This window comes from Echinops telfairi, unplaced genomic scaffold (genome assembly GCF_000313985.2).
Source record: "Echinops telfairi isolate 266 unplaced genomic scaffold, ASM31398v2 ScPeMD7_15;HRSCAF=58, whole genome shotgun sequence".
Lineage (NCBI taxonomy): Eukaryota > Metazoa > Chordata > Mammalia > Afrosoricida > Tenrecidae > Echinops > Echinops telfairi.
Window position 1 is genome coordinate 6,434,666 of NW_022103912.1, and position 14,758 is coordinate 6,449,423.

The 14,758-nt window shown below is 36.7% G+C and overlaps 1 protein-coding gene across 1 annotated transcript in view; it reads right to left on the bottom strand.

Moving 5' to 3' along the window:
* Positions 1-14,758, bottom strand: part of DPP10 (dipeptidyl peptidase like 10) — a 549,923-nt gene that overhangs the window by 329,715 nt on the left and 205,450 nt on the right. The window lies entirely within an intron of this gene.

Here is a 14,758-nt window from a genome sequence, read left to right on the forward strand (position 1 = left end):
AGGCAATCATAAATGGAGGAACAGGGACCGTCTTGGGGGTCTAATGCATGGCATAAATACACTATCAAACATAACCGGACACACAAAACTGGTGGCTGCACCCTCCGAAAAATGAGACCTTCACGTGCATTAAATATTTCTTCAAGCCAGGAAAGCCCCCAATAAAATGATTAAAAAAATATTTCTTCAAAAGGAGACCCCACTGGTTCAAAATTTTTAAAATGGTCAACAGACAAAAACAGACCCTTCACCAAAGACGATATTCAGGCAGCCAACACACATGAAAAATGTCACCAGTCATCAGCTTGTAGAAAGATGCAAATTTTATTTTCATATCTCACACCGACCACTCCCCCAGGGTTCCCATTGTTCTTCCTCCTGAAGGGGTGTGTGTGGTTGTGTGTCAATCATTATGTAATAAGCATTTACAATCTATCAAGGGGCTTAGAGTGGGGGTGGGAGGGAGGCAGTAAAAAGAAGAGCTGATACCAGGGGCTCCATAGCAAGCAATTGTCCAGAAAAGGATGATGGAAAACATACGTAGAAATATAGCTGATACAATTGATGTATGGATTGTAATAAGAATTGTCAGAGTCCTCAATAAAATGTTAAATAAAAAGAAAGATGCAAATTAAAGCAAAAATGAGCTATAGTCTCACTCTAGCATTAATAGCAAAGTTAAAATATAAAATAAAAATAGGAAACAACAAATACTGGCAAGAATGTGGAGGCTGAACCCTCATCCACCGTTGGTAGAATGGTGCAACTCATGTGTAAAACAGTGTGGCTCTCCATCAAGAAGCTGAGACTAGAAATCTCATATAACCCCACAGTCCCTCTACTTGATCTATATCCTAGAGGAATAAGATACGTAGAAGTAAATGCCAAATAGATAGCTAAACACCCATGCTCATCACAGGCGTATTCACGATAGCAAAACAATTTAAGGCACCTATATACCTGTCAATCGAAGAATGGATTTAAAAACTATGGTACATACATACACACAATGGAATACAACCTAATATCAAAAAACAGTGATGGATCTGTGGAATACCTCATACCATGGACGAACACAGACGACATAACACTGAGTTAAATTAGTCAAGCACGAAATGACATATATGGCGAGAAATCACTAATATAAATCCAGCAAATGTATGCACAACAGAACAAATGGATAAACAAAGAGAAAGATAGAGAAGTAGGTAAGTAGATAGGTAAGTAGGTAGGTAGAGAGAGCCATTAAGATCAATGTTCTTGGGGGTGGGGGGAGGGACGGAAAAAAGAAGAGCTGATAGCAAAGGATCAAATATAACATAAATATTTAGAAAATGATGATGGCAACATATATACAAACTTGCTTGATGCAAGTGAAGTATGGAATTTTATAAGAACTGAAAGAGCCCCCAATGAAATTACTGAAATCTTTGAAGAGATTGTGAAGACACAATTCATTTGAAAAGCAAAAGCATAACAATGCTCAGATTTTCAGCTCTAAACATCAATATATGCTGCCTTGGAAGCGGGCTCATGCCAAGACTTATTTGTCAGTACCGATTTTATAAACAGATACCACAAATGACATTTACCAGTTAAACAAGAACAATAGTTAACTGTGAAGATTAAATTAAAATTCATTTGCCTGGTTGTACAACACTTACTGCTTATTTAGGAAAAAAAGAAACAAAACAAAATAAAATAACAGTTACAATTGAGTCAATTCAGACTCATGGAGACCCCAGGTGAGCCAGTGGAACTACGCTTTGGAGGATTTTCAGGACTGGGGTCTTTCAAAAGGAAATTTCCAGTTCTTTCTTTCAAGGTATTCTGGGTGGATACGAATCATAATTTTGCTGCTGTTAGAAATAATAACCATAGAGGCAGAAAGGGGGGACTGATTATAGGGATCTACGTATAACCTCCTCCCTGAGGGACGGACAACAGAAAGGTGGGTGAAGGGAGACATCACACAATGTAAGATATGATAAAATAATAATTTATAAATCATTCATGAGGGAGGTGGGAGCGGGGAGGGAGGGGGAAATGAGGAGCTGATGCCAAGGGCTCAAGTAGAAAGCAAATGTTTTGAGAATGATGAGGGCAACAAATGTACAAATGTGCGTGACACAATAGATGGATGGATGGATTGTGATAAGAGTTGTACGAGCCCCAATAAAATGATCTTTTTAAAGATATAATAACTATAAAATGGAGTCACATAGAGTAGAATGGCAAAAAGAAATAATCAGAAGTTGCGACCAGATTCCGTTACTGAGCTCAAATTCTCAGCTCTGACATTAGACCAGGGCTTTCCTTTCTTGTCTCAACATCACAGAAACAAATATATGCTATTCTCTTCATTTAAAATTTTGTTAGATATTCAACAAAAACCCAAGAATTAATGTAAAATAATTCAGAGTGAGTTAGCCTAAGTGTTGAGATCTCTCATCCTAATATTATATTGGAAGTAGCAAAATTATAAGCTGTGTATTGTATGGTCTGTTTTTTGAGATGTTTAATTATAACTCAAATTTCAAGTTATAAAATGCTAAGGCCAGTATTTTGTATGCACTGGAAATTTGAACATTTATTAATATCAAAAAGTATTGATTAAATCTGAGGTGATGAATTTGTAAGTATTAATAGTTTCTTCAATATAGAAAACTAAGGAGTCACTTTTTTCTATGATTTAATAGGTATTGTTCTCTTTCTAGCATTCATTCATTTATGCATTCATTACTTTCCCCTACCAGCTAATAAATGATACATATATACTAAACAATTGGAAATGAGTGCAGACATTCCTTTCTATGGACTTTCTAACTAAGGATAAATGAATACTTTCAGTAAGAAACAACTAAAAATAAAATCTAAGGAAACAAATGTTTGTGCATATGAGTATTAGTTGCAAAGTCCCAACTTAAAAGCTTACTAAATTATATAAAAAATGAAAAATGCCAATGTACATATGCAATGGCGATCTTCAATATCACATACTAAAATGACTACAAGTCATTATAGACTTCTGTTTAATATTTCTTCTCCATGGGTGATTGTAAATTTACCTCTTAAGTGCTATCTAAATATCACTCTTTCCTTTTTCAAATTAAAGAAATTACTCTTATTACTTACAAATTGAACACTTTATTCCGGTCTCAGATTTAATCAAAAAACTATTTGAACATTTATAAAATGTGTGTAATTGTGCATAAATATTCTTTTTTTAATCAGTTGAATTGGCTAAAGTTAAAGTGTTTGACAATGCATAGTGACAGGAAAAGTAGATTAGCAGGTAATAGCATATACCATTCGAAGTGTACATCATGCAATTTGACAGTCTATTTAATTTCACATTGATCTTCATTTGTCTCAGAAATACTAGTTCTATAAGTTTAGTCTACAAGTACTCCTCGAAATAGTTTCCAAGTGTATTTGCAACATGTGTGTAATCGGAAAATGACTAACTATATGATGGAACATTGAACAACAGAAATCTGTATAATCATTAAACGATAATAGATATTTCACATCAGCAGCAGACACTGAAGGAGTATAATACACCAAATCCAAAGTCAAAGGAGGGATCAGTACCGGATCCCAGATTGTGAGAATCCGGTGCGCAGAAGGTGATGAATGATATTGAGAGCCCAAGATTCGCTTGTGGAACTATTCAGGACATAAGCCTCCAGGGAACTCCCCTAACAAAAATTGAGGGAAGGGAGGAAAGCACTCACGACACAGAGAGCTTGGGAGAGATGATCAAATGCACACTTCTGACTCGAGCAGTGAACACCTTGTCAGTAGAACTCCCCTATTATGCGCACTGTAGCTGGTCTAGTGTCCAAAAATTTCTGTATTTTTGGTTTTTATTGTTTTGTTTGGGTTTTGTTCATATCCGTGTGTATCTCGGAGTTGGTATGTCATTGGAGGTTGCCCTCTAGAATGTGTGTTACATGTTTTTCCATTGTTCAGTATATGAAACCAGGATCGATGAACCTATAGTGACAGCAAGTAGAATAAGGGTTTCCAGGGGAAGGAGAGTACAATGCTGGTGGTGGGGGTACAAGGAGATAATGTCAAGCAGTCCATGAAAAAAAAAGAATGTTTGGAAACTAATTGTGGTAGCAATTGTACAACTTTACTTGTGTGATTGAACTATGGAATGATATCATATATGTATTAAATCCCAATGAATAATAATGATGATTTTTCAAAAACCAAAAAAGTCATGTAAGAAGAACTTCATTGTCACATTATGTGAATAAATAGTATAGATTATCTGTCTCTATTGTCAATTGAACACACATGTGCATATAAACTCAAATACACAGAAAATAATTTTCATATTTAAAAATATTACATTGTTAATGTGTAGGCTAATGAGGACATATAAAATGTCTGTTTCTAGAGATAAACATTTGGTCAGGTTAAAAAAATTTTCATTAGGATATCCTCAAAGAGGGAGCAATATAGGGGGAAACTTATTTTCATTAGATATATTCTGGTATCATATCTGTCAAATAACATTTTCTGTGAAGATTCAATATGTGCATTGTGATTGAATGATGGTATTTTTAAATTTTATCTGATTTTAACCAATTTAAAGTCAAATAGATAACTATGGCTGTTAGCTCCTATTGAAAGTACAGTGTTTTAGACTGAGTTCTCTGGAGAAGCAAAACTAGTGAGGTCCATATGTGTATATATACAGAGAGGTTTATATAAGATAAATGGTTTATACAGTTGTCAAGGTGGGCAAGTTTCAAGGCCATGGGTCAGGTGTCAGGCTGAAGGCTTCTCTTAACTCAAGTAATATGGTCATTTGTTGTTTGTCTTTTGGTTCTTAAAAGGATAATTATTTCCTCAATCAAGAAGCATAAAATGTTTCCATATTTCATTGTGTCACAAATAGTTTAACATACCCCTAACACACAATCATTGGGAATGGAAATGTAAAAAAGTAAACATAAAAAAAGGAAGGGAAGGGGAGGGGGGAAAAAAGAAAAATGAGCTGATTCCGGGAACCCAATAGGCAAGCAAATTTTGGGAATAATGAGGGCAACAAATGTATAGATGTGTTTTATACAATTGATCTATGTATTGTGATGAATTGTATGAACCCCAATAAATTGATTTAAAAAAATAATAAAATAATTAATTAATTAATTAAAAAAAAAACAAAAACAAAAATACTACCCTTGTATGCAAGCTAACTTGAATATACGGTGACATTTCCACATAGATAGACCCCAAACAAACCTACTTTTTAATGACTTATAAATACACCAAAAGATGTGTCATTAACATATGCATTGTAATAATTCTTCTGCCATATATTAATTATTTCCTTCTCTTCTATACTATACATTAAATTACACAGATTTTCATAATCAAGGAGACTCAAGAGTCGTATCTATCATTTATCCTTTTCCACATAAATGCGTAAGTATTTCGATTCTTTACAGTCTTTGAGCTCAAGTTAGGCGTATGTTTCCATGGGGCTACAAACCAAGAACTTTCAGGTGTCTGAAGCAGTCGATTGGAATTTTAGCAAAACTATGTTGAGCCACCAGATACACTTAAACTGATGTGGTCAGTGTCCATCTTTGAAGTTGGCAACTTTGTTTCTGATTCTGCTGTTAAGAGATTTGAATACATGCAACATGTATATGACCCGTTTTTTCTTGAAGGGAAGATGAAATTTCTAGTATGACATCAACCTATACTTATTTTGCTTCCCATTATTGTCTGATACACCCACATTTTCTAAATTCAAGCCTGTTCAGGTTTCTGTTTGTAGGTCATTGATTGAACCAGGAAGAACTGACTTCCAACTCTGACTACCTTTAAAAGAGCATTTTGTAAGAGTAATTTGTGGAAGTTAATGTTTCTGCCAATAGCTCTGGTGATGTTCAAATTATGGATGGCAGAAAGAACACAGCTAATACTTATGAAGCATTTTCTTCATTGAGTCAGTGTGAATGAGTTTTTGTTTGAAAGAGTTCTGGCTTAAAGAGATAACATTTCCAAACACTTAGAAATCATTAAAAGCAATTTGGAGGACACATCACTTCTTTTGCACAATTGCTCTTTCAAAAATTATATGCCCTTTATTTTTCTCCTTCACTAGAATTCCACCTATCTTTATTCCAAAAGAATGCTTTAATGAAATTAGTTTAGGGAAATGATTCACTTTTGTTTTATTTTTGACAGCCATGTCCACTATTATCTTATTCATAGAATTTTCTAGTCAAAATCGCAAACCTAAAAAAACCTATTTAACATATATTAAAATATGCTTAAGCAGGGGAAAATAACGTGTTGTTAAATTACCTTTATTGTTCAAAAGAGAGTTATTTTAACCTATTTGTTCTGCAGATCACCCTACTACCCCAATCTTACCAATAAAATGATCATCTTCTCAATTAATTTAGCACACTTTTATTAGAAAGCTTTTCCCAGTGATCTGATTCAACAATAAACAATACCAGTGATCTGGTAATGCTTGCTACTGCTGATAAATGCTTGTTAGGGGTACAAAAGAGACCACAATCTCAAAATTTAGGAGCACAATAATTAAGTCTTATAAGGGACAGAGACAAGACAAGAGCACAGCGACTTCATCCAGGTGGTAGAAGGTAAAATGGCATTAGAGACAGCAATCAGGATGCTACTTAAAGAAGGCATGAAACAAAGGAGACTCAAAAATTCATGACTGGTAGAAGATCAATATATCAGTTACAGGTGTGACTATTTCAGCAGAAACAGAACCATGACTGGAACAAGTACTTGTTAGTTAGAAGAGCTTACAAATTTGGTCCTGTCTTCCCACCAAGGTAGTCAGGACACACTATATAAATGACTGAGCGATAAAGAAAAGTCAGAGAAGAGAATACACCTACTCTTTACAATATAAAAGTTATACTGTTATCTAAAAGTTTTCATTTACAACGTTAGTAAAAAAAAAAATCTTGTCTGCACCTATTCTGCTTATTAACAACGTACAGCGGACAGTAACAAAAGCTGAGGTGAGGTGAGAGTTGTGCTGCAAACATCAATTACTGTACAAGATTTGGAATGCATTAAGTATGAATCTAGGAAAAATGGAACATGTCCATGAAAAGGAGTGCAACCAGATCAATATTCTAAGTATTATTGGGCTGAAATGGACTGGTACGGACCATTTACAATCAGAAAATTATGGAATTTACTATGCCAGGAATGGCACAATCAAGAGGAAAGGGTTTTATTAATCATCAAAAAGGAAATTTCCCTGTCAATCAAAAAGAAAAACGACATCTGAGGTAGGATTAAATTTATCCTCATGCAAAGAAATCCAATCAAAACAACTATTATTCAAAGTTATGTGCCAACCATAAGTAAGTGATGCAGACATTTAAGAATTCCAGTGTCTTCTGTCTGAAATTGATTAAACATGCAATGAAGATGCATTGATCATTATTGGCAATTGGAAGGTAAAGAGTAAGAGACACTAGTTGGAAAATACAGTCTTGGTTATGGAAAGAAAGATGGAGATTGCACGACAGAATTTGGTACGACCAACAACGTGCTCAAAGCAAAGACTATTTTTCAACAACACAAATAGCAACTGCATATGTAGACTTCTCCAAAAGGAACATACAGAAATCAGATAGATTGTATCTGTGAGGAAACACAGTGGAAAAGCTCAATAACAGCAGCTAAACCCAGACCAGGAGTTGACTATGGAACGGGCCATCCATTGCTCCTATGTAAGTTCAGGTTGAAGCTGAAGGAAATTAAACAAATCTAACAGATCCAAAGTACGACTTTGGGTCTATCCCATCTTAATTTCAAGCACATATAAAGAACAGATTGGTTGCTTTGAGTATTAATGACAGAATACCCGGTGAGCTGTGGAGGACATCATTCATAAAGAAAGAAATGGGGCATTAAAAACAGGAAAGAAGGAAGAAATCAAAGTGGATGACAGAAGAGACTCAGAAACTTGCTCTTAATCTTAGAATATTTAAGGTAAATGGAAGAAATAATGAAAAAAAATAGCTGAACACAAAATTACAAAGAGCTATTTGAGAAGACAAAATAAAATATTATAGTAAAATGTGCAAACCCCTCGTTAGGAAACCATCAAGGCAGAACATGCAAACCTCGAGTTTCAATAATGAAGATTCTATGAATAAAACTATGAAGGATGCAGAAAGCATCAAAAGGAGATGTAAACAATAGAGTTAATGTACCAAAAACAAACAAAAAACAAAGGTAGTTTGCATTTCACCTTTACAAGAAACAGCACATGAACAAGAATCAATGGCACTGCAGGAAGGTGTTTAAACTGCACTCCAGGGATTAGCTAAAAGCAAGGCTTCAGGAATTGATGGAATACCCATTGAAATGTTTCCACAAGCTAATGAAACACTGGAAGCGCTCACTCATCTATGCCTGGAAAATTGGAAGACAGCTTCCTGACCAACTGACTGGAAGAGATTCAGATCTGTGCCCACTCCAAAGAAAGGTAACCAACAGAATGCTCAAATTATAGAATAATATCATTAATGTCACATGCAAGTACAATTTTGCTGAAGATTATCAACAATTATTGCAGTGTATTGACAGGAATCTGCCAGACGTTCATGCTGGAGTCAGAAGTAGACTTAGAACAAGGGAGATCAGATGGACCTTGATTTGAAAGCAGAGAATACAAAAAAAAGTTTACTTGTGTTTTATTGACTATGTAAAGTCACTCAACTGTGTAGATCATAACAAACAATGGATAGATTCAAGAATAGGAATTCAAGAACACTTCATTGTACTTATGCTGAAGAAACAGGAGACATTTGTTCAAGCAAAACAAGGAATACTGCATAGTTGAAAATCAGGAAAAAATGTCTGATAGGGATGTATTCTTTCATCATGCTTTTGTGATTTTTAGGCTGAGGAAATCGAGAGGCTAGATTATGTGAAGAATGTGGCATTCGGATTGGAGACATGCTTATTAACAAGCTTGACTTGGCAGGTAACACCACCTTGCTTACTGAAAGTGAGGAAGACTTGAAGCCCTTGATGATGAAGATCAAGGAGTGCAGCGTTTAGTATGGATTACCACTCAACGTAATAATGGTGTATCTGTTGGTAGGGAAAAGGGAGGACTACCTTCCAGGTGTGGGGAGGAATGATGGATGCTTTGGGGAACACTAGAGAGGCAGTGCCTTCAGAAGTATGGACCAGAGGGACCATATGTCCCGGGCTTCTGAATGCATCCTGGGGACCCAGATCGGATGCCGGGTTATGTTTGGACACTGAATGCTGGATCTTCAAGGAACAGATTATGCTCCACAGGCTGTCCCAATGAGAACCCATTCTGGAATTCCTCTGGGTGAATTGGACGCACCTTGAACTTGAGGACTTAAGTCTGAAGAAGCAGTACCAATTTTGGAGAGCTGTTGGTGGGCGGACAAATAAAGTCTTGCTAGATCAATGGCCTATATGTTGTAATAAGCTATGTATTATTCTGGCAAACCTGTGATATTTTGATGTATTTGTTTTTGCTTGATCATATCAGGGTGTATCTCAGAGGTGCTCTGGAGGGGGGGATTACCCTCTTAATAATGAGATACAAGTTATTCTGCTTTTTGGTAAATGAAACCCGGGATTAATGAATTTATAAGGATAGCAATTAGAAAAAGAGTTTGGGGGAGGGAGTACATGGATGATAAAAGGGAGATGATGTCAGTGTACCCAAGAAGAAATAAGATATTTGGATGTTGATTATGGAAGCAGTGATACAATTCTGCTTGGTGAGATTGAATGATACAATGAATTGTCATTTGGGTTAATACCCAAATGATAATAAATTGAAAGAAAAAGCAAACAAACATAGATCCAGGAATATGTTTGGGCCTCACACTAAATCCCAGTTCCAATTTAAGAAGCATTAGCTATTACATCATGGCTCTGCTTGATACCAGCCTCCAGTATGAGAACACAGAAGATAAGGGTGCTATAGCACAATGTGGCTCATAGTGTTTTGAGTCTTAAAGGCTTGTCTCCAAACAAACAGCCGTCTAAGAGAGATGTCAATTAAGTCCACAACATCAAAGGGAGGGATGACTATCAGAGCTTGAAGTCTGAAAACCTGCTTTGCAGAAGGCTATGGATGACAGTGGGAGCCCAAGATTCATTGGTGGAACCATATAGGAAAGAAGCCTCCCAGGAACTCCCTTTATCCACAATGGAGGGATACGAAGACAGTGGTCACTAAAAGGAGTGCACTGGGATTTGAGCACAGAACATCAAAGACTTGAATGGTTAAAACTTCACCCAATGATGCATGCTGGACCTGACCTGATTTCCATAATTTTATGCATTTGGGGGTTTGTATGTTTTTTGATTGTACATATAAGGAATTACTCCAGAAGTGTGATGTCATTAAGGGTCACCATCTTGAAGTGGGAGTATAGATTTTTTTTTTTCATTTTTTTGTTGTATGAAAACCAGGACGGATGAACTTATAGAGTCAGCGATTGGAATAAGGATTTGGGCTGGAGAGAGGCACAGACGTGGGGGTGGGGGAATGGGATAACAACGTCAAGGAGTCCAAACAGAAAAAGAATATTTAGAAACTGATTGTGGTAGTGTGTTAGTCTGGGTAGACTAGGAAAAAAAAATCATAGAGACTCTCATATGTGTATAAGAAAAATCTTTATATACAAGAGCAAGTGAATATTGAGAAAATGTTCCAGCCCAGTCCAGATCAAGTCCATAAATCTGATATTAGCCCATATGTCCGATGCTAATCTATAAAGTCCTCTTCTGACTCACGAAACACATGGACTGATGCCAAATGCAGGAAGATCACAGGCCACAGGGTGGAAAGTCTAGTGGTATCAGGGGGAGGGAGTCTAAGCATCTCAGCACTGGCAGGGCTCTCTAGGTGACTCTTCCAACTCAGTACACCAATGCAGTTCCATTTGTCTTGTCCGCAGGAATGTCTCCCAGGGAGTGAGTGTGTGTCCCGTCTCCGGCAAGCTATTTATCTCCTTAGTGCTTCTAAATTCGGTCATCAAGCTGTGACCTGATTGACAAGCCAAACTCTACCCCTCACGCTGATGTCTCAAATTGACAACAGATTATGTAACTACCACAGGCAGCAAATGTACAATTCTGCTGGACGTGATTGAACTATGGAATGATTTAATATATGCATTACTCCCAATTAAAAAAAGCAAACAAACAAATGAAAAAAGAAGACCAAAATCCTCACAGTTGGACCAATAGATAACATCATGATAAATGGAGAAAAAAATGGAAATTATCAAGGATTTTATGTTGCTTGGCTCTATAATCAATGTACAAGAAGCAGTCAAAAGATCAAAGAATGCACTGCATGGGTAAACTGCTATACAAGACCACTTTACTGTGTTGAAAAGGAGGGGGATTACTTTAAGGACTAAGTTGTGGGCCCTGATTCAAGCCATGGTAATTTCAATGGCCTCATGCATGTGAAAGTTTGACATTGAATAAGGTAGACTGAAGAAGAATGGATCCATTTGAATCGTGGTGCTGGTGAAGAACATTGGAAACATTACGGACTGTCAAAAGAATAAACACTTCAGTACTGGAAGAAGTACAGCCCGGATACTACTTGGAAGAAAGCATGGTGAGTCTCTGTCCTATGGATTTGGGGCATGTTGTCAGGAGGTACCAGACCCTAGAGGACATAGTGCTTGGTGAAGTAGAGCGATAATGACAAAGAAGAAGGCTCTCCACAGGAAGAATGAACACATTAGCTGCACCAATGGGCTAAAGCATAGGAACAACTCTTAGGGTGATGCAGGGACCGGCATTGTTTCATTCTGCTGTGCAGAGAGACACTATGGGATGGAGCAGACTCAATACCACCTAAACACAACAACCTTCTATCAGTTAATGACCTATTATTAATATATTAATATTCCTCAAACTCATCTGTACCCCTGGGACTCAAGTTTGAAACTACATGATGTGAGAAACAGATGGCTGTTATATATAGGTTATATAAAGGGTATAGAACTCATGGTCATCAGAGTACCATATACTTACTATCTCCGTGGCCTTCTTACTTTATTAAGATATGTACTAATCTGGTAGGCCTCATTCTGCCCCTGTCAGTAAATATTATTGCACGTTTTGCCTATTGCCAATCCCAATGGTTTGTTCTAATAGAGTCCACTTGTTTAAATGAATCTATCCAAGTCAACAATACATACATTGCTGTTTGTAGCCAACCTACACTTGTACAATCTCATTTTCTCAACTTTGTTTTAAATTCTTTACCATTTGCCAAATTAATGACACGATCAATAGAATGACTTTATGTCCCAAGGAGATGAGGCTTAATGTTTTCTAACATAAAATTACCATGATGTCTTTAAGGTGAACCAGGGACAAATATAAAACACAGTTATATGAATGGATTTGTGGCTTGCACTTGATTTTAGACCCAATCTAGGAACAACTATGGTCTAAATCTATGAACCTATGAACCAATCTATGAATATGCCCTCGTGAAGAGAGCACTGAAGATACGGGTGCTATAGCAAAACATGGTGAAGAAACTACATGCTGTCTGACTGAAGGAAAGAGTAGTGTTGGGGGTCTTAAAGATTTTTATTCAAGCAAGCAACTCTCTCAGTGAATCAACAACTAAGTCCACATGGAAAAAGCACACCAACCTGTGTGATCCAAGGATTATTAAAAATATAATCCATATCTGAAGGGAAAGGCATCAGAGCTTAAATTGTGAGCACCTGCTTTGCAGAAGATGCTGGAGGCCCAAATTCCATTTGCAGTATCCATCCATACATGAATCCTCCAGGGATTTCCCTCTGTCCATAGTTGAGTTATGCGGATAGCCTTGTTATCAGACAGAGAGTATTGTGGAGACCATGATAGTAGAAATGCTGCTTGCATGGTCAGCTGCCAACTAGTCAGCTTTGACTCACAGCAATCCTATTAAAGCAGAATGAATCACGGCATGCTCCTGCACCATCTTCACAATTATTCATGCGCCTGAGCCCATTGATGCAGCTACTGGACTTGTACAATCCATCTCAGCGAGGGCCTTCCTCTTGTGCACTGCTCCTCCATGACCCCAAACATGCTGTCCTTCTCCAGGGACTGGTCTCTCATGGCACCATGTGCACAGTCTATATGATGAAGTCTTGCGAGCCTTGCTTCTAAGGTGAACTCTGGCTTTACCTCTTCCAATACAGATCGGTGTGTTCTTTTAGCAGTCCATAGTTCTTTAATATGTTTTCTCCAGCACCACAATTCGGTGGCATCTGTTCTTGTACACTCTTCCTTATTCAGTGTCCAACTTTTAAATATATACGATGCAATGGAGAAGACCATGGCTTAAGTTAGGGACACCTTAGTCCTCAATGTAACAGCCTTGCTCTTCAATACTCTAAAGAGTTCTTATATAGCAGATTTACCTAATGTAATATGTCTTTTGATCTCTGGACAATTTGTATCTCTTACAAAGTTCTGCTTCCTTTGTTTAGGCTTTTAGTATTTGAAAATGCTTTGAAGTTATGCATACGTTTTGCAGTGGCGTCTCCCTTCAAAGTAGAGAGCCAAGTTCTTCATTGTCTGTTCATTGTCTGTTCTGAAACCTGTTCGCTTTGCGTGGCCCTGTCTACCATTTGAAATACCAGTGACACAACATCACAAAAACACCCAGGTATGACAAACTGTGAGACAAGTGGTAGATAGGAGATATAGCCAGGTTAAAAAGTAGCAACTGATTGGATCCTCCTTCAACCCATCGAAAAGTTCTATCACTTCTGGTTTTTTAACAAGTGAAGGAGAAGGGGTGTGAACAGTTTGGCCATCCTACAAAGTGAATAGGAAAGTGGATTATGGCAGATGTAGTTAGGTTAAAGTCTAACACCGTCACATTGGATCTCCCTTTTTAACCATTTTTAAGCTATTCTAGTTTTAAATACTTTCTGGTTTTTTTTTCAACTGAGTTTATTTTCCCTGGTTTATTTTGTTATTGTTGTTAGCTTTTAAACCCTTTGTTTTTTTGTTTCTGTATGTTTTTCATGAAACATATATGTTTTCTTTATGAAATCCAGGATGGTTGAATCAATGGTGACTGTGACTGAATTGATATTTCATTGGTGGTATAGCAGGGGTTTAGAGGAAATAAGGAGCTAACAACCAGGCATACAAGAAAGAATAAAATGTGCTAAATTAATTGTGTAATAATCATACAACTCTTCTTCATATGATTAAATTATTGAATTGCATGATATTTGGGTTGTGCCCCAATACAACTGTTCAGAATAAAAAATAATAATAGTAAAGGTAACATATGTGACCCAGATAACTTTATCAGGAGTTTGGAAAATAAAAATGAAATTTATCAATTTTTAAAAAAATCTTGGCATTTGTATAATTAATCTTACATAGAAAATATTGAAGACATAATCATTGTATCAAGAACTATTTCTGGAAATATTTGTTCTTTTTCTTCAGCAATCGTGTCAGGAAGGTGAGCACCATGGAATGCCAGTTTAATAGAACAAAGTGTCCTTGCATGAGGGATTACTTGAGGACAGACCCAATGTCCATCTGAAGCTCTTTTTTATACATACATGTGTGTCTAAGAATTTGTTTCTCTAGTCAACCCAGACTAACATATACTGGAGCAGAAAAATTGAGAACTATGTACACTTAGAAAGTCTTCCAACCAATTCCAAAATATATAAAG